Source organism: Neopelma chrysocephalum, unplaced genomic scaffold, assembly GCF_003984885.1.
Source record: "Neopelma chrysocephalum unplaced genomic scaffold, ASM398488v2 Primary Assembly neopelma1_25, whole genome shotgun sequence".
NCBI lineage: Eukaryota > Metazoa > Chordata > Aves > Passeriformes > Pipridae > Neopelma > Neopelma chrysocephalum.
Window position 1 is genome coordinate 20,844,228 of NW_020897694.1, and position 20,396 is coordinate 20,864,623.

Below are 20,396 nucleotides of genomic sequence, written 5' to 3' on the forward strand. Positions count from 1 at the left end.
ACTCAAGAAATTTCTTCTGGTGAAGAGCATATTTATTGCAGTAAAATTTTTTAATGTTAATAAGATAGTGGAGAAGTGGATGCTATAAAAAACACTTATGGGCCAGTAAGCAGATGTTTCTAAACTTCCAAAATCATCTAGAACTTCTTGTAGGCAGGAATCAGCAAATGACATTTTTGATTATCAGAAAAAAAGATAAAAAATGAAGCCAACAAAAACCAACACTGCAGTAGTTTTCTGCATGAAAAGATAGGTAGCATCAAATACATCAAAAAATGAAAATTTTATTATTAATGATTGTTGAAATGCAGATGTAATTCACAGAAATTTGTCGATTGCTTATTGAAAGAGTTAAAAACGGGTAAAATATTGTAACCATGAGTCAGATCGTGCCACTTAGACACAGGAGAGGGTCTGATTTTCCAGGATGGACATATCCTTAAACAGTTGTATTAGATCAGGATTTTAATAGACTCATAAATAGGAAAAGCGGTGGTAGTATATCTGTCTTACATTGAATCCTGGTGAGACCTAATTAACACATGTAATAAAGATAAACCTTATAAAGATTGGGAGGAAAGAAAAAGATCAAAATGTGCTGGAAACAGAGGTTAAAAGGAAACAGTAAAACAGAATGACTCCTACTTTGGTAATGGAAAGGAAAACACATTTCAATCAAATTTATCTCTTTTTCTTGTGTCCATTCCTTCACCAAACCAGGTAGATAAAGTCTGTGTTTCCTGGAGCATGTCAGGTTGTTTCATGAGTTATTGAAGGCCCTTATATATCTTTAAAATATTGATGAAATGCTATTTACTGTCCAACTGCAGATATGGACTGCTCAAACCATAAAAGATGGGTTAAAAAGCTTCACACACTTCTAGTCAATTAAGTGATGGACAACCTTGTTGCAGAGAAAGAGAACCACAATGCCCATTCTACTCCAAAACTATAACATCTTTACAGATTGATTGATACAAATTTTATTGATGGTCTTTGCTGACTTCTGATGGGAAATGTCAGTGATCCTGGGGCAAAAGAGGTGAGGTGAGATGAGGTGAGGTGAGGTATAAAAAGGTGACATGAAGCGAGGCAAGGCAAGGCAAGGAGAAAGGAAAGGAGAGATTCAGTGGGTCACACTGAGAAATAAAAAACAGGGTTCAGAAATATTTTGCCCACTGGAAAATATGAATCAAAAATAACAAATCAAAATTAAATATTTTTGTGTTCTGTAGGTTTCTTTTAGGACTTAGATAATATATTTGGTATTGTAATATTTCTAGTCTTTATACTGTGTGGTCAACCCTTAAAGAAAATGAGCAGTTGAAGTTGTATTCAACACTCTTTCCAGTAGATGTCATTGCCAGAGGAAGTCATACTTTATGCACTTTGTCTTTGACTTTCTTTTTCTCAAAAATACGGTTTGGTTGTGACTTGATTTAGATTTTCATACATCTGGCAGTGATTTATTTCCCACTGATAGCTAGTGATCATTATCAAAAGCATAAATAAATACGTAAATATACACTGGAGAGTGTGTTTTCAGAAACGTTACCCATTTCTCTACACTGAGTTGGAGATAGTGATTGATTTTTGACATAGAGATTCTGTGTTCTTATATTTATGTTGTTTCACTACTCACAGTAGCATTTTTTACAATTACTAAATGCATTTAGTTATCATAAACTTTCATAATCTTTACTTAATGGTGAAAAGTATGTTTATTTGTTAGTGTATAAATAAGAAAAACTTGAAAGATACTGTGATCTAGTAAACCAAGAAGTATAAAGTGAACTGAAACATTAAATTGCTTATTCAAAAGAAACTATTTTCTTTAGGAAGCAAAATTAAAGAATATTATTTAATGAATCTTTGTTTATAAGGAAAATGAGTACTTTAAAACTCTTTCTTCAAGGTTAGTAATAAAGACAAGAACTAATCAACACAGAATTCCAACTTTTCTTTGTCCCATTAATTACGGGAGTGAAAATAGACTACTTTTCTTTGGCAAAAAGTTGATCAATGCAGTGTTAGATAGAAACATGCAGAAAAAAAATTTAGTGAACAAAGAAAGCAGACCAAAACTAGGGCAAGTAGAGTATTTTAAGAGCAAACCTAAGCTTTTCCTGAGCTCCATATCTGATCAAATGTTTCTTATAGTCTTATAGTGTCAGCATTTTACAAGAAATTCAGGACAAATCCAATACTCAAATAAGCTCATATTAAACACTGCCTAAGCAAAATAGCAAATACTAGTACTCATTTCAGAAAATCTTTATGAATCATTCACCAATACTGCTTTGTCCTCCTTAAGGGCTATCAGTTTATCTTTCTTTTTTCATACTCATGCTCATAACTGTATAGAATACCAGCTTCTGTTATGATAAAAACACAAAATATTTTTGTAACATGGCCATGGAAATCTATTATTGCGGTTACCTTCTACAACAAAAGTTGTAAATCCACTAACAGGACCAACAGATATTACTCATCTGTTCCATAAATATTACACAAATGTGACTTTTTGCACTAATACTAGTAAGGAAAAAAGTCTTTTAAATCAGAATAGATTTAAGATACAACATCTCTTCTGAAAGAAAAGCATGACCACCCATGCCAGTGATCATGTTTGAAACTACCAAAACAATTACTGTGCAAATTTTTCCAGTTTGCAGACCACGTGCCCAAATATTTCTGTTGTTATTTCTACATCCTGCATAAACAGAAACCATAACAAACTTTTAAGAATTTAAACGTAATTTTTTTCTAATGAATAAAAGTATCCATGACCAATGCATCTCAACATAAGCAGAGTTCAATCAGAAATTAGTTGCACTGTATGTGTACACACATACACACACGCATACCCGGAAATATAAACATAGATTTGTCTCCCCACTAATGCAGTCTATTATAACTAGAGACAGTTCCAATAAAGAAATTTAATAAATTGTTAGGTTTTAGTTCCAAAATGGAAATAAAAACTTGAAGGTGCTCGTACCAGTGCTTTTGGTCTCTCTTGCTTGACTTGTCACAGGTGTTTGGCTTACCTCTTTTCTACTGAAAGTAAGCTTCAGCTTATGTGATAGACAACTTATGTTAAAGCCAAGATCAAAGAACCAAATGGAGATATTTTCAAAGTCTAATGAGGGCTTTCTCAGATTCCTCCTTTAAACTCTCCATCAAGAAAGGCAAAAAGGTTGGATAAGAAAAAGGATCAAGTGCACTAGGAGAATCACTAAGTGTCATCAGAAATGTTTTCAAAATTTACCAGATTCTTATATCCACATTTTATAACTAATTCAATCCTTAATTCAGTGGTTGGAACTATTGTTCTGAATAGTGTCTTCCTTATTTTGCAGAACTGAAGTCATTGTCTCCAAACAGAGAGGGAGATAAAGAGAACATCTACAAAGAGAAGCATGACTATCAAAGAAGTTTTCAGGGCATGTAATAAAATATTTAAATAAACAAAAAAATAAACCCTAATCCTAATGTTATACTGATTGGATTTTAGATGTTTTGTCTACCAAGCTGTCTGTGATTTCAAGTGATAGCAAGGCATGGAGATGTAGAATTGGATCATTAGAGATCTGTATCAGTACCTGGAAAAACAGATGACAACCTTCTGCTCTCTAGGTGCGTATTTTTTGTGTTGCTAATGCTGCTGTCATTTCTATTTGCCTATCACATGATGTATACACCTATGAGATCACATAAATAATGATCAGGATATTGTAGGACACCAAATTTCATGTATTGATTTTTTCAGAGTGACAGTCATTTTCTGTTTCACTGCTTTAACTGTCATTAACATTTGATGTCTTTTTAAGATTTTCTATTGTTAATAAGGAGAATGATAATGGTAATAATCATAGTAGTGATAAAGATAATGATAACTACTGATTATTTCATGTAGCATCAAACATTGGAACAAACTGCCCAAGGAAGCTGTGGAATCATTATCCCTGGAGGTGCTTAAAATATGTGTGGAAGTGGCACTTGGGGGACATGGTTTAGTGGTGAACGTGGCAGTGCTACGTTAATGGTTGGACTCAATAATCTGAGAGGTCTTTTTCAGCCTCAATTATCTTATGATTCTACAAAAGAAGTCTTTAAAACAGTTTAAAATTTGTCTCTAGGAGTTAGGAAGGTCATTTTTAGGAAACTACTTTGTTGTGGGGCTATGTATTGAAAATGCAGAAGACAGGTAAATGAAGTGCATGAAATGTTAAAATAACAAGCTCTGTAGGTATATGGTAACTTCATTCTTAATCCCCTAGAGAGGCTAGAGTAATTTGCCAGCTGTAGTGTTTATTTGCTAAAGTTCTCCTCTCTTTGGGACATGGTATAAAGATAAAGATATAAATATAAAAAGAAGTCAAATGTCTCTTAAGTTATACTGCCAAAAAAGCAGTAAGCTTTCAGAACAAAACTATAATGTAAAGGTTAGAAAAGACATCACTAGATCCCTATTTTTTTGGTTTTTCTGAAGTGCACTTTTCCATCACACGTCTTGAAAGAGTTTCTTCACATTTTTTGCTTATAATTCAAATATAATTCCCTTAGGAGAACTAAATATTTATTTATTTACTTATTTATTTAGGGTATTTCCTGGTATAGAGTGATACAACACCTGGGAATGGTTTAACGATGCACCAAGGAGTTTTAGTCTTGACATTAAGAAATATTTCCTTACCAAGAAGGCGGCCAAACATTGGAGCAGGTTTCTTAGGCTGATGGTCAATGACCTAGACCTGTCATTGTTTTAGAGACATTTGGATAATGATTTTAACATTAAGTTTTTACTTTTGATGAGCCCTGAACTGGTCAGACAGTTGGACTAGATGATCATTGCAGCTCCATCACAACTGAAATAATCTATTCTATTCTATTTAATTACATTTAGGTTTTCTATTTATTTATTTAACGAAATCACTCTTTATATGCTTATTGATATTTTGTAAATTTTAAGTATGTCCTGGTGTGGGTGGTCACGGTATTTAATTGAGTCTAGGAGTTAGAAATTATGCATTAAAAAGTACAGTGAATAATCTGTTCTATTAAACTAGAAACTATTTCCATACAAGTACCTGTTTCTGGACAAGCAACCCACAAACTGTTTTGTTGTAATTTTATAACCCACATATAATTTGAGAGTGGGAGAAAAATATGCCATATATGGTCATTTGATGCTACAGGTAGGTGGCAGGTTCATTGCAGCCTCCTTTCTTATACCCTGGAATGACATGGTCCAAGTTGAAATATTGAATTACTGAAGTCTACTGTAAAATCTCTATTCATTTCATTGTGGCAAAAAATTCATTTCACTGTATATATTCTTTATTGTGCCATTCCTCTTGATGTACCTCTCCATAAAATGTCTATATTTTTGTCCTTACCTATTTTATCCTATTTTATCTTCCTTCTGTTTCTATCTGATACTCATTTTTACATTAATCTAGCCACTGGAACCAGATTATTAAGGAGAACTTGAAATCTAGTCACAAAATGCCCAATAATTTATTAGGACATTAGCAGGGATACCAAGAGGAGCTTAATAAAACCTTGTACTCCAGTGTCACATGCCACTCTTTTGCCTGTTAAGATGTCCTGCTCTCCACACAAATCACACTGTCATGAAGTTTCAGTGCAACTGTCCCAGCTACTGATAAGATTCAAGATGTGTATACAGTACTATGTCTTTCCCACCCTGTGCAACTCCAGAAGAAATCTATCTGAGAATGCTGCAGCCTGAGAATGGTATGCTGCAGCCTGAGAATGGTGTGCTGCACCAGAGAACAGTGTGCTGCACTGATCTAAAGGAGACAGTACGGAGAAATGCAATAACACTAAAGGCTAAATTTATAGTAGTCCAATGAACATGTTTGGGACTGTTCTCTGGCACTAATACCTACTGACATGGGATTGCAAGCATCTGAAAAAGTGTGATCAATGTAAATTACCCACTGTTCTTTAGCTCTTGGTATCTCCAGAGCCCTACTTGGAAACTGATTAGAAGCACACCAGTTTGTTCATGGCAAAGTGATGTTAGGAATCATGCTGACAATAAAACAGTACAAATGCTTCCTATGTACATTAACTTCCAGTGTTTATTATATACCTATCTTAAATTAATTTAAATGAATAAAAACTGTCACTGCAGTAGTGAATCTAAGTAGGAGATGTCAGTTATGAGGGTTTTGATGGGGATTTCAAAGAAAACAAGAAAACAGTTTTCAGAATCAGTTATGTTCTTATTGATATACCATTGTGAAATTCACTAAAATCTCTGAAGCAGAAGTTACTGGATATGGGATCTTCATCCTGTAGCCTTTAAATTTTCAGGGTTGTTTTCTTTTTTGGTCTCCAATATCCTGAGAAAAAATGCATTTCTGGTTCTTTTCCCAGCTTTTATTAAGGTAAAAATACAAAATAAATTTTGAGTAAAATAATAAATAGCGTGAATCTCTGAAAATAACTCCATAATAGAGAGTCTGCTAGAATATTACAAAAACACAGAATGCAATTCAGTCTGCAAGTGAGATTAATTGGAAATAGAAAGATTCATGTTTGGTAAAAAAACATTTTTTCCAGCAGACTTACCCACCAGTTGTGTATATCCAACAATCTCTTTTTCCAAAGGTAATGTTTATATAGACAGGGACAGTCTGTTTCTATATGGAAAGCATTAGCCAATGTATACTTGTGCCAAGAGGAAACACTTTCGGTTTTCAGGGCAACATTTTTTTTTAAAGAAAAATCCCTAGTTTTAACACAGTGATATCCACCAGAAATTTACAGCTGAATTCAGTGGGCCAGAGGGTGGGCCTCCTTTTCCAGCACAGTAGATGTGAGGCCGATGTGGTTCCCTGTTCCCAGCTCCAGCCAGAGAGCCAGCCAGAGACTGAACATCAGGATAGATGCAGACACAGAATGCAGAAATGACTGGCCACATAGATGGGAAACATTGCCTTTACTGGCCCTAACATAAATACACAACTCTTACATGAAGACAACAGCCCATGCAACCTGATCCTCTTCTTCCTCTCCGGCTGATGAGCACTGAAGGTGGTTAGTCTTCACTGAAGTAACTTAGACATTCAAGCTGTTCAGGTATTGGCCCCAGGCCTTGTCCCCTTCCAGTTGTTGGCTTCCAGACCTAGAAGCCCCTCAGATTTGCAGTCTCACTCCTGGTTTTGGTACTCAGACCTCTAATCCTATTTGCTGTCTAGTCTGGCTTGAAATTAGCTAATTTTCACCGCTCAGAACAGAGAGTGCACTGACAGAGAAGATAGTTAGAAGAAAGATTCAATAAAAATACAACACTGACTGCAGTGGTCAAACACAGAAATTAGTGAGACAAGCTTATGAACCAGCAACCTATTTATACCTAGCTGGTCACTTTTAAACCCTTCCCCCTGTTTTTATTATTATTTTATTATTTTTATTATCAATTTCTCATAAAACATCAAATGTAGCACAATCCCTCAGTGTTATGTAGTTTGTTTCTGAACATTTAGTCATCACTACAAAAGAAATATTATATTTAAAGATGAATAGAAAGAATTACTTTTATATAATATGCTTGATTTTTGTATTAAATATTCAATATACAATTAATTAGATTGTTATATTTTGCTTACATGGTTGTGCATTATTCATCCATTTCTTAATACTGTAACTGAAATTTCTACTTCCACTTTGACTTTACTGTACACACTTCTACAAAATATTGCTCTTATACCATCCAGGTTTATATAACAATTTTATTTATCTTCATTTACCTCACTGAAAGTCAGTGCCTGATGCAGTATTTCTTGAGAAGCTGAAAAATTTGAAATATGGAGTGGAATATATTAGAAATGCACAGGTATTATATATTATTTAAATATAATATAAGCATAAAATATTATTATAATGAAATTAAGACTGAAAGAACAACTCTCTTGGTTGTAAAAAAAAAATTATCAAGATATTGTATTTTTCTCAAAACAATACATTGCAAATACAGGAAATTCAGTATTAAGTTTATCTATAGAGGAAGTAAAAAGAGGAGAGCTAAGCAAAGCAATCAACCTACTTAATTCTAATTTCTTATTGTAGGTCTGTGTTTATTGATACGGCACTTTAATGCTTGTGAACACAGGGTTTGTCCCCACTCTTCCTTCCATTTGTGGACAGTGGCTGGTGTGTCTTGTCATCCTGTGACATCTGCCAGAGAGAAATTCGGATTTTAAGTGAGATAGAATAATTCCCTCAAGAAACTTCTTTCAATAAAAAGAGCATATGATGCTCTTTGTATCCTGTCTCAAAAACCGAAACCGAGCGCATAAAATTAGATGGGATTATCCAAGTGGCATAATATATGACATCCAACAAGGAATAAGGTCATTGATCCTTTTAAAACCAGTGACATTTGAGCCAGATAATTAAATTCTGAATGCTTTTGACCTTTATCTAATCTCACTTGTATCTTAACCGTTATAATAAAGAAAACTGTTGCCTGCAGGCAAGCTGTAAAGTAATGATGAGTTTCATGAGTTGTCTGGTATAGCAGTAGTCTTCTTATTATTGTTGGAAGGCTAGTGTTAGTCCTTGTAATTATAAACATCAGATGTCATTATCAACACTTACAGCCACACTAATCTTTTCTTCCTCAACTGTGCTTTTTAAATAGCATATGAGTTAATTTTATCTGTATAATGTTTTAAGCACGCAGTGCTCTTCCATTTAGATTGACAAATAAAATACTAAAAACACTGATAAAATTATGTGTTTAAATCAATTATATAGTTTAAAATGTTTATATTAGAGATGTTACTTAATCACCAGGACTGTAAAGAAAATAACCTAAATACTTGTTATGGATTTCTTCTTCCCCTTCTCCTTTTAGTTATTTCTTCATCATGTTTCTCCTTTCTCCATCACTTTCCCCTGCAAGTCTGTGGAAATTTAGTGTCACCTATCAAAACAGGTATTGGACTCCAAAAGCGCATCTGCCCTACTATATAAAGAGATATGGAGGTATGCACAACTAAAATAGCTCAACTTGGATTATTTTAAAAACTTTATTCTTAGATCAGTTCCCTATTAGTTCACCTCCTTTTTGGCTTGCTGAACAATAACACTTTCTTCAAAATAAATTTGTGGGGATGGGACTCATCTTTAAAGACACAGATCTGAGACAATCACTTTCACTTATCTCGGACACAAACCACTAATCTTTTTTCACATTAGCATGTATACACAACCAGAGATATAACTGCATCTTGCATGATGATCACTTATATTTTTCTAATTGATATTCTCTGTTACCCAACAGATATTAAGTCATATCTATGTCTTGTAGGCATCAGTGACAGACATGCTACCTAGTAATCACCAAATCATTTGAAATGGTTGAGCGGGTAGTTTTGGACAGCAGAGAAGAAAATCTGTTGGTCCTTCTCAAGAAAATAGAACTGAAACCTCAGCAACGGCCCCCATTTCTGTCTTCTGATTAATACAGAAAACTCTATTTATTTTGCTTCATCAATCAAAACAAGGGAATTGATTTTCAACAGTCATATTAGCAGAATGCAAAATTATACAGTAGCAAAAAATTAGTAGTTACTGTATAATTTTCTGTCAAAATCAAGTCTAACAAGGCTTCAAGGAGATGCCTTTCAGGGGGCTTCTGTGTCCTCCCTCAAAAAGACGGTAATGATTGTATGAAATGGAGAGCAGTAGCAGGTAGTGTCATTCAGGAGTTGTACTGTAACTGGTATGGTTCAATACCTTTCCTACTGACATAGGCAGTGGGCCTGAGTAAACCCTCAGCAAGTCTGCAGATATCACCAAGCTGAGTTGTGCAATTAGATGGAAGGGATGCCATCCATAGAGATGTTGATGTCAACCTACATTGTAGTAAAGATTTTGACACCATTTCTCACAGCATTATCCTGGAGAAACTGGTTGCTCATGGCTTGGATGGGTGTACTCTTTGCTGGGTGAAAAACTGGCTGGATTGCTGAGCCCAAAAAGTGGTAGTGATTTGATTTACATGCAGTCAGTGGCCAGTCCCAAGTGGTGTTTCCCCTCTGTTAATAACCTTATCGAGGACCTGGAAGTAGGGATCAAGTGCACCCTCAGTCGGTTTGAAGATGACACCAAGTTGAGTGGGAGTGTTTATCTGCTGGAAGGTACAAAGGTTCCATGGAGGGATCTGGACAGGTTGTATCCATGGGCCAAGGCCAATGGTATGAGGTGCAAGAAGGACAAGTGCCAGGCCCTACACTTGGGTCACAGCAACCCCATGCAGTGCTACAGAGTTCCTGGAAAGTTGCCCAATGGAAAAGAACCTGGGAGTGTTGGTCAGCAGCTTCCTGAACATCAGTGTGACCAGGTGGCCAAGAGGACCAGTGGTCCTCTTATATCAGAAATCATGTGGCCAGCAGGACCAGGGCAGTGATTGTTCCTCTGTACTCAGCACTGGTGAGGCCATGCCTTAAGTACTGTGTCCAGTTCTGAGCCCCTCAATTCAAGAAAGACATTGAGTTGCTGGAGCAGGTCAAGAGAAAGGCAACAGAGCTGGTGAAGGGTGTAGAGAGTAAGTCATATGAGGAGTGACCAGGGGTGCTAGGGTTGTTTAGCCTGGAGGAGAATGAGGGGAGACCTTATTGCTGTCTACAACTACTTGAAGTTGCCAAATAACAAGTGATAGGACAAGAGGAAATAGCCTCAAGTTGTGTCAGGGGAAATTTAGTTTGGATATTAGAAAAATTATCTTCACAGAAAGGATTATAAAGCATTAGAACAGGCTGCCCAGGGAAGTGGTTGAGTCACCATGCCTGGAGGCATTTAAAAGGTGTAGGTGCAAGGTTTAGTGGTGAACTTGGCAGGACTGGTGTAATGGTTGGACTAAATTTTCTTAAAGGTTTTTTTGAACCTAAATGATTGAATGATTCTATGACAGGCTTGAAGAGCAGGTCCAGTTTGTATGAGCCTCATAAACTTCAACAAGGTCAAGTGTGAGGTACTGACAGAGGGTTTAAACTGGATGATCTTCTTCTTCCTTCCAACCCAAAAGATTCTATGATTCAGTAATAACTGTTCTTGTTTTTATCCTGTTCTATACTTCCTTCTCTGTCTTATAATTTCATATTTCTGTCAACTTTTATTGGTTTTACGTTTGTTCTTTTTCATCCTAATTTACTACGTTCCTACACTTGTGTCAAGCATTTATTTACTTATGCTTTCCTCTCTTCCTCCTGAACCATTCTCCTTTTACTAAGTAGTTTACTGCAATGGATGTAAATAGACTGAAAAGTGAAGACTACTGTTCCAAAACAGATTTTTCACTTTCATGTAAATGTGCAATTTTTGCTTTGTCAGAAATGTGACACAAACAAAATTGCTTTCCAACATCTTTTTCTCAAAGATGTCTCAGTAGGTTTGTTCAGTTTTGTAGTTCATTCATCTCTTCGTCAGAGATTACACAGTGCTAGAATTTCTTTACATTTTTATTGTGTGCTTTTTTATCACATAGAATAACCTCAGGTTGGGCATATTCAGAATCTATCCTCCCTCTAATTTAACCAATTTGAAATCTTTCCGATATATAACTCTCACTTTAATATTCTCTTAAAAAATATGACAGTGATATTTTATGTCTTACATACTCACAGCTTTCAAAATGGATGTCTCACTCCTATCCATATGAAAAAAAAGACCACAGCAAGAAAAAGCCCTAAACCAAATTTTTTATTTCATGCTGCCTAGCTGTCTTTCTGAGTGCATTTAAAACAAACATCCAGCCAAAGTCTAATGACATTGTGAAACAACAGAATTAAGAAAAAAATTCTAGTCCATGCCTAAGAGTTTCTAAAACAGGGAAAACAAACAAATAATAAACAAAGAATGTCAAAGAATGGATATGCATACTCAAATTTTTGTATTGTTTCCAGATCATAGTTTGTAGTTTAATGCTTAATCAATGTAAACTAAAGAGTTTCAGCTGAAATTGTCCTGTATGTTTCTGTATCCTGAAGTATATTAAAAAAGAATAGTCATGTGTGCTTTTTATGTTGCTGAGTTCTAAATATTTTTCAAAGTCAGAGAATGCTGAAAGAATGAGGTACTGCCCTTCTCAAGACAGTGAGAGAAACAAAAAATAAATGAAGGAGACAGATCAGTTCTTTGGTTGGTGTAGATCAGCATAATTTTATGAAGTTTAGGGGTCATCTGTAATTGTAGGGGTTCTAGTCTTTAAGAGCTAGAGGAGAAATTGGTGAAATCTGTAGCAATTGATTACACAACTATGGAATGTGGGAGAGAAAAACCAATTCCTGGAAACATTCAGTATCATGTTGGGCAGGTGTCTGAGCAACCTGACCTAGTTGAACATGTCCCTGTTTATTTCATGATGATAGTACTAGATGACCTTCAAAGGTCCCTTCCAGCCCAAACCATTCTATGATTCTATCATTGAATTTAAAATTAATTCAAAGTGAGATTGGAATGCTATGTATATTTCTCTTTGCAGAAAGTACAACTATGTTTAAAGTATATTTTTGTTAATTCTCTGGACTATGAATACAATAGCTAACTAAGATATGGCTACATCATTTACAATCAGATATGTGCTCATTATGGCCATATCTAGCCAGTTGGATAAAAGTTGGTAGAAATAATGAAACAACTGATTGCCTTGCCCTGTCATCTAGATAAAATGCTTGCTTCTAGGCAGAAGGACCAAGATACTCTGGATTGTGCTATACATCATGTTAACATAACTCCAACTGAACATAACTACATGACTTTTGTGCCCCACTGTCTCATGCCTGGCATAAAGACACATATTCATTCACAGAAGACATGAAAGATGTCACAGCAATTTTCTGATCCTCTTGTCTGCACAGATGATGTTTATATAATCAGGGATATTTTTGGTGTCCAGGTAGAGATCATGACACCATGACATTTTTTAATTTTTTTTTTTTTTTACTGAAACAATGCAAAAATTCTCAGGAATTCTGAGAAGGATATCAGTCTATCTCTAGGAAAAAGACAAAAGCCTCTCTAACATTCAGAAATTGGACAGATTATTCAGTTCATGAGCAAAAAAATTTTGGTGACTTGACCTTCACAGACCTCCAACCAGACACTCTCCTGCTTCTCTTTCTCAACAGCACAAGGGAAGAAAATAAGATAAACAAAAGTTTATGGGTTTGAGATAGAAACAGGGAGATCCCTTATAACTTGCCATCCTGGGTAAAATAGATTTTTACAATTTATTTAATTTATTGCCAATTAAAAAGATAGTGGGAAACAAACTAAAATATATTCCTTCACTTGATCCTAGATGCAATTTCACTCCTTCAGTCATGACTCTTCTACCTCCTCCTCACCCTGAGGGGTGTAGGGAGTTGGGGAATGGGGGTTGCAGTCAGTTCATTAGAGTTTGTTTCTGCCACTCCAGAATGGTTTCTTTTATGGACTTCAATCTTTCAGGGAATATCCACCCTCTCCAACGTGGGCTGCAGTGTAGTTATCTGCCCTGATGTGGTACTCCTGTGGGCTGCAGTGTGGATACCTGCTCCATAGTCATCGTCTTTGCCATCTTCCATGAGCTGAAGGAGAATCTTTGCTCTGGCACCTAAAGTGCCTTCTCCTCTCTTTCTTCTCTAACTTGGCTGTTTCTCACACTTCTTTTTTTCCTCATTCTCTGCTGCTGTGCAGCAATTTGCTCTCTCTTAAATATGTTTTCCCTGACGTGTCACTGTCTTGGCTTATGGGCTCAGCTGTGCACTGCAAGGAGTCTGTTGGAGCTGTGTTGAGCACAGAGCAGTCCTGGCCTCTTCTCTCAGAGGCCACCCCTTCACTCCCTACCAAAACCTCACCACATAAATCCAACCCATAAGGCTTTCCAGATTATTGTAATAGTCAAGAATATTGGGTGGTGAAACTTTATTCAATGCATAAACAGTTCATCACTTGCATCCACATTTTTTCCATTCTTCTTGCAAAAAGGGTAGTTTAAAATAACCATGATCATGCAGGATTTAAGCAGCTAACTATTTTAATTTGGTACTTGAACAGAATTGAGGGCATTTGATTGGATTCAATAAGAATCCATCTTTTGAGGGAAAATTGTGATTTGGCTATTTAGAGAATTGAGTAGTAAGAGATGATGAATACACACTTCATCTTTTGGATTGTTTGCAGGATGAGAGAATAGGTGGAAATGAGATCTAATTTGCTTAACCTGGCAACTTAATTTACTCATATGTTTAATGTACATAGATTACACATATATATTCAAGTAAATATACAGAGTCCAGGGATTTATCCTGAATCTGAAGCTGGGTATCAGACTGGCTCAAACTCATACTTCTCGTTGCCAGGTCACTCATCACCAGTTTTCCTGGAGATAGCTTGCTAGAGTGGTTAAAAACAGAGTCAGGTAGTGAGCTAATGAGCATGAGATGGTTAGGGGCCTGTTACTGAGTTCACATCCTGTTCAAAATTAATTTACTATCATGAGAGATACGACTTCTATATTCAAATTAAAAAATGATCCTGTACATGATCTCAAGTATTTGTTTATATTTGTCTACATTGTTTAGCTGTTACAACTTTTCTTGTCATTGTTTTGGCTCCTTCTAATATTCTTTTAAAAAATTTTTGATCACAGTACAAAGAAATAGCAATGGGAATGAGCAAGAATTTAATTATAGAAAAATTCCCATTAAATGCCAGTTGGCTTCTGAGCCAGGAAACATCCTCTAAGGAACTTAATCTCACAGTACAAACCAGTTATGTGATGTCACATTACTGAAGTTAATTGAAGCCATGTATTGTTGAGGAAAACTGTCCTTAGACATCAATAATATCTAGATTCATGAAACTCTCTATCCTGTGTATCTTTGGCAAATAGGGCCGATAACTGCTTTTCTCTAGAATGAGGGATATTGAAATTCAGTCTCTTTGAACAAGGATGTGAGCACAAACCAATCTTTGAAGCTCAGTGTACATCCTAGAGTATGTCAATTATGTTATATAACTGTTGATAAATAGATAAGACAGATAAGTTCCGTCTAAATTTACAATTCTGTAAGAATGAGAATTTCCTGAAAAATCCAGTTTCAAGATGATCTCTTGAGTGACGGGCACATGCTGAAGTGGCAAAGTCTATCAAATACATTAAAACATCTGAAATATGTCTTCTATCTTTCCCAGAAAAATACAACAGCTTTCCCAGAAACCTAATTAAAAAGGGAAGGATAACTGCAGTTAACCTAACTTTTTTTTTTTCTCTTAATATCTTACTAAGAGTCAATGAAAGGCTATAATGATAAATGGTTTAAATTAATTAACAGATTATATTAAAATCTAAGTGACCGCATTGTAAATAAAGGTATTACCTGTAGAAAGGTAACTATTTTACTTTTTTCCCTGGTAGTGTTATTCCATAGTTGAAGGCTCTCATGTATTCCATAATATTTTTAATTTTTGAAATTGTTTGTGTAGTTTCATTTTTTGTGATTCTCCTAAAAAATTATTTCTCCTCACTCAGAATTTATATTTTTTCCAGTATTTAAAGCCTGTCATGTCCTACAAGATATGTGCATAAGGTTTGATCTTTGAAATGCTGGAATCAATGGAAAAAATCTCAGTTCACTTCATTAAAATGACCAGACCCTAAGGTAAGTTTTTTCGTTGTGCATGTATAGAGAACTTTGCCAGCTTTCTAGTCATTAAGGTTTCTGTTCTGAGTTCCTTCCAGTTATCAACATATTTTGCTAATGGGACATCTATGAATAAGCATATCTTGGTGAGCAGCTCTACCTGAAGATGAGATGAGAGGGAAGCGTTGATTTATTCCTGGCAACTGGCTTCTCTTTTATCTACATATCTTAATCGGTCTGGCTATTTTTGTGTAGCTTATCTGGCTACATAACTTTTAAATAGCTGCCTAAATTGGTATTTCTACAACTCTGCCTTCTCTGGAAACACCAAAATCAAGTAAAGTACTTGTTAATGCATTTTCAATTAAGAATAAGATAAATACTATTACACAAGCACCTTTAAGTACTTATCTACATTTTGTAAGGGTCAAGCCTAAGTGATTTGTTATGTTTTCCTGAAATGTATCTATTCTTGGTACCACATTTTATTTGGAGTTATAATTTCTTTTTCTTGTTTAGCATTGTTTGATTATATTCTGTCTATTATTCTAATTTTTCAACCTTCTTTTTCATTTTTTTCTCAAGCTCCCAGTTATGTTTCACATGTAAATTGCATCAACATGCTGTTTGTCTGCTCTTTCAGGCTGTTAATGAGAAACAGCTCAATTGACAAAATCGTAGCTGACTGACTGCAAACAGGAGAAAAATAATTTCTAGTGAAATATGCAGATATCACATAACAGCAACTGTGTTGTTTAATGTAGAGCACATGCTGTCATTATATATCACTTGTTAGCTACTTCTTGCTTATTTTTTTCTTATTTATCTTTGTTACTTTGGCTTCCAAAGTCTAAATTATACAAGAGCTTTGATGTTTTTAATTTATATTAAAAATAAGTAAATGAATAAATAGTCTGATAAAATGATAGTGAAATTTTTAAAGAATCATAAAATGTAAAATTTATTTAATTAAAGTGTTTCTTGATGTTTAAATAAGGATTAGGAGTAAGCAAAAGATTAATTGTACAGAATTAATCTCAATTTCAGAGATGTGGATATATTACTGTTAGATGCTGTATTGCGACTTCATATTAGTGCTAATTCTACAGAATTCACTGTTTCAATGTCATCTTCCAATCATCTTGCAAATATTATTTTACCAACAGAACTCTGCTGTAAAAAGGCAGTTATTGTTCCATTTGGTGGCACAAAAGGACAATTTACTGCCAGTTACTGGCTACAGCTTTAATGAACAAGATCTATTACAACCTAAACTATCACAGATTTTAGTTCATGATGGCAACATTAGTCAAATTTTTGGGTTTCTTATTCTGAAAAATCTATTCAGTATTAATATATGATTGATTAATAGTCATGATTCCAGATGATTTCTCATCCATTTTTAATACGTATCATTTAGACCAGATTGCTCAGAGCTGTGTTTAGTTGGATTTTGAAATTTACTTCACAGGCTCCTTGGACAAACTGTTTCCGTATTTGACACTCTCAAAACAACCAAGTATTCTCTGTGTGTGTGTGTGTGTGTGCTTGTTTGTGTGTAAATTTAATTTTGTGTATGTCAGAGTATAACCATTGCCTCTTGTCCCATCAGACCACCGAGAAGAGTTTGACACTGCCTTGTTTGTATCTCTCTCTGCTTTGATAAGGTCTCTCTGAGCCTTCTCCAAGATGAACAGACCCAAGTCTCAGCCTCTCCTTGTATGACAGACGGTCCAGTACCCTTTACTCCTCTTCGGGGTAGACCAAGTATCAACCAAACAAAAAGAACAAAAAGAAAAATGTCCATAGTCCCCATCATCTAAGCCTCCATTTACCACAGGCCCATAGTTCACTGTGGACTATGTACCTCCTGTGACACTTTCTTACATGTGATAAACCTTGGTCTGCTGCAAAGAGCTGAGAATTTTCCTTAAACAACCTTCTCTGTAGCCTGTGCTCCCACTGGACTCACCAGTAACACTCTCTCCTGCTCTTGCTTGTGGACATCCACAGTTTGGGGTGGGTCTAGCTGGTCCTCTGCTTAAATTTGAAGTGTTTTCCTAAAGTTCTCAAAGCAATAAAACTGGTCCTGAAGCCAGTGACTGTGACTGAAGCAAGGCATATGCACACATTCTTCCACAGATATGTTTTGTCTCAGCAGAGAAAATATTTTACACTGACAGCTACATTTGGTATTCCTCATATGCCTGACAACCTTTCCTCTTGAGCTGTCCTAATACTCCTATTGTCTTTCCTTGGGACAGGTTCTTCTGGGAGCTGCTAGCTGACTGTATAAAGTGCTTTCTAAGCTGGGAAAAGGCTGGAACTGTTTATAAATTTAATCATCACACATTGCAGGGTAATTTAGTCACTTAAAACAGAAAAGCTTCCTCCATTTCTTTCCTAAGCTTGAAGCATTAGGCTTCTGTTGGATGATTTGAATTTGCAAGGCACATCTGTGTTAAATTTGATGCCCTGCACAAAACAGTCATGTTAATTACCAAAGCCCGTCCGTAGTAGTTGCTTTTTGAAATATCTTGTTATTGAACTTTTAATTTTAAAGAAATTTGCATTTTTCAGAAGAGGCATACAAACATTTTAATGCAACCAATGTGAAAACAAACAAAATGGATTCTTTTTCCCCCTGGTGGAACACAGCTTTCTAACACTACCCTGGTGTTCACAATATAATTTCCAGCAGACTGACACTTTGAGTCAGAAATTTAATTCACTCAGGGACAGTAGAACTGTCTCAGTAAAACTATTTTTCTACATTGATTACAGAGGGTGACTGTATTTTAAAACTGATGCCTCAGTTGATTAAAGTACATTCAAATCTGAGGGAAAAAAATGTCTAGTTTTAACAATCTATTTTTATTACTCTATAAATTATGTCAGTAGACTAAGTGAAAATCATTTTCCTGCTTTCAGAAATTGACTTGCAGTCACAGAGGAAAATCAATGGAGAATCTGACTCAAGTTATGTGGTAGTGCCCATAAAGATACAGGCAAAATTGGAGCAGCACGCATTCAATAAAGGTTTGTTTAAATAAATGATCATGTGCTTAAACCTGTAGCACAGTTTTAGATAACTTCTTTAAAAATATATTCTTGAAGGTATCTAGAACTTAAGTAACAATAGAGGAGCACACTCTTCAAAAGGAAATTGTAGTTTTGGTCCTGAAAGTGAGCAATGTTCTTATGTGATAATAGACATGTCTGTGCTTTCATAAGCATTGTTCTTTTTGTTTATATTTTTAGGAAATGTATCTTCATGCAGCAGGGTTTGTGAACTTTCTGCCTATTTGTGCATTTACAAATGCTTTTTCTCAAAGTACTTTTAGTAACAAGAAGCAATTGTGGTGCTTCTTTCAATAACTGAGACTCAATCTCAAAGTTTTTCTGTTTTGTTTTGTGGATTATTATTTTATAGAATTTTTAAATTTTAGTAGACACAGTGGTTAAGACAAAAAATATTGAATACACAAGTTGTTTATGTGAACATCTAGAGAACCATTAATCAGTAATTTTTCCAATCACTTTGGTAAAATTTTTGTGCTCCTTAGAGTTAGTTGTTGCCCAAAGGAAAAAGACCAAAACAAATAATTTAGTTACTATGCTTACATATTATTTTGGATGCAGATGCCATAAGAGGTGTCACATTCCATTTTCAGCATAAGGAGAAGATCCAAAGCTTCAAACCATCTTGCGATGTTACTTAGTTCATACTGCTGGATTTGCTCATTTTTGTTTGAACTGCTGAAAATTGTCAGCTAAATATTTAACTTTGAAGTGAATCATTGGTATTCATTTGCAGACTGAAGTACATGACATACTGATAAACAAACAAATACAGAAAACCCACCTAATATATGCTTATAAAAAGGGCCCTTTTTGATTGTCAACTACTTATAGTGTCCCCTGTGAAAAAATTAATTCATTGGTACTAAATCATTCAAGGTTAAATAGTACATTATTTATGAGTTAGAGACCTCAAAAAAGGACTATTGTTTGAATCACTACATTGTGAGATACCAATATACATATTGAGAGAAAGATGAAAATATTATCAATACAAATGCACAAATATAATATGGTAGTAGTAAGGTACTTATATACATCAATATATTTGATTTCTTAAACTCTATAAAATTTCTATATACTTTTCAAGTGTGCATGCATTATTAGAAAGAGAGGAAGGGGTGGGTAGGAGAAAAAAGAGAAAAAAAACACAATAAATGTAGAGTGTCATTGCCATGAAGAAAAGCACCTTGACACGATATTCTTAATTTTCATCACAGGTTTCCATGATTGTTATTTCCAAGAGAAGATCCCTGTTCAGGCAAGGCAGCCTTCTGCCTTGCCGGCTTGACTTCCAACATTTGGGAATTGCTGCTGCTGTGTCTCCTTAGGAGGTGATGTTTAAATAGTGACCAGAACTGATGAACCCCAGCACCCGCAAAAATATTTTGCCAGGGCACCTTACTTACTAATTTTTTGAGCAGCCTGAGGTCTGTTCTCCACATGTCCAGAGCTGAGGTTTTGCTGGCACTTTTCCTCTTGTCAACAGAGATCTTAAACTTGATCACTTAGGAGGTTTTGTGGCCAAGACAGCCACCAATCTCCACTTCACTCAAAAGATCTGCTTTGTTGACAATTAGCAGATCAAGGGCATCTTTCCGACTCAGCTCCCTTAGGACCTCTTCCACAAAAGTTGTCATCCAG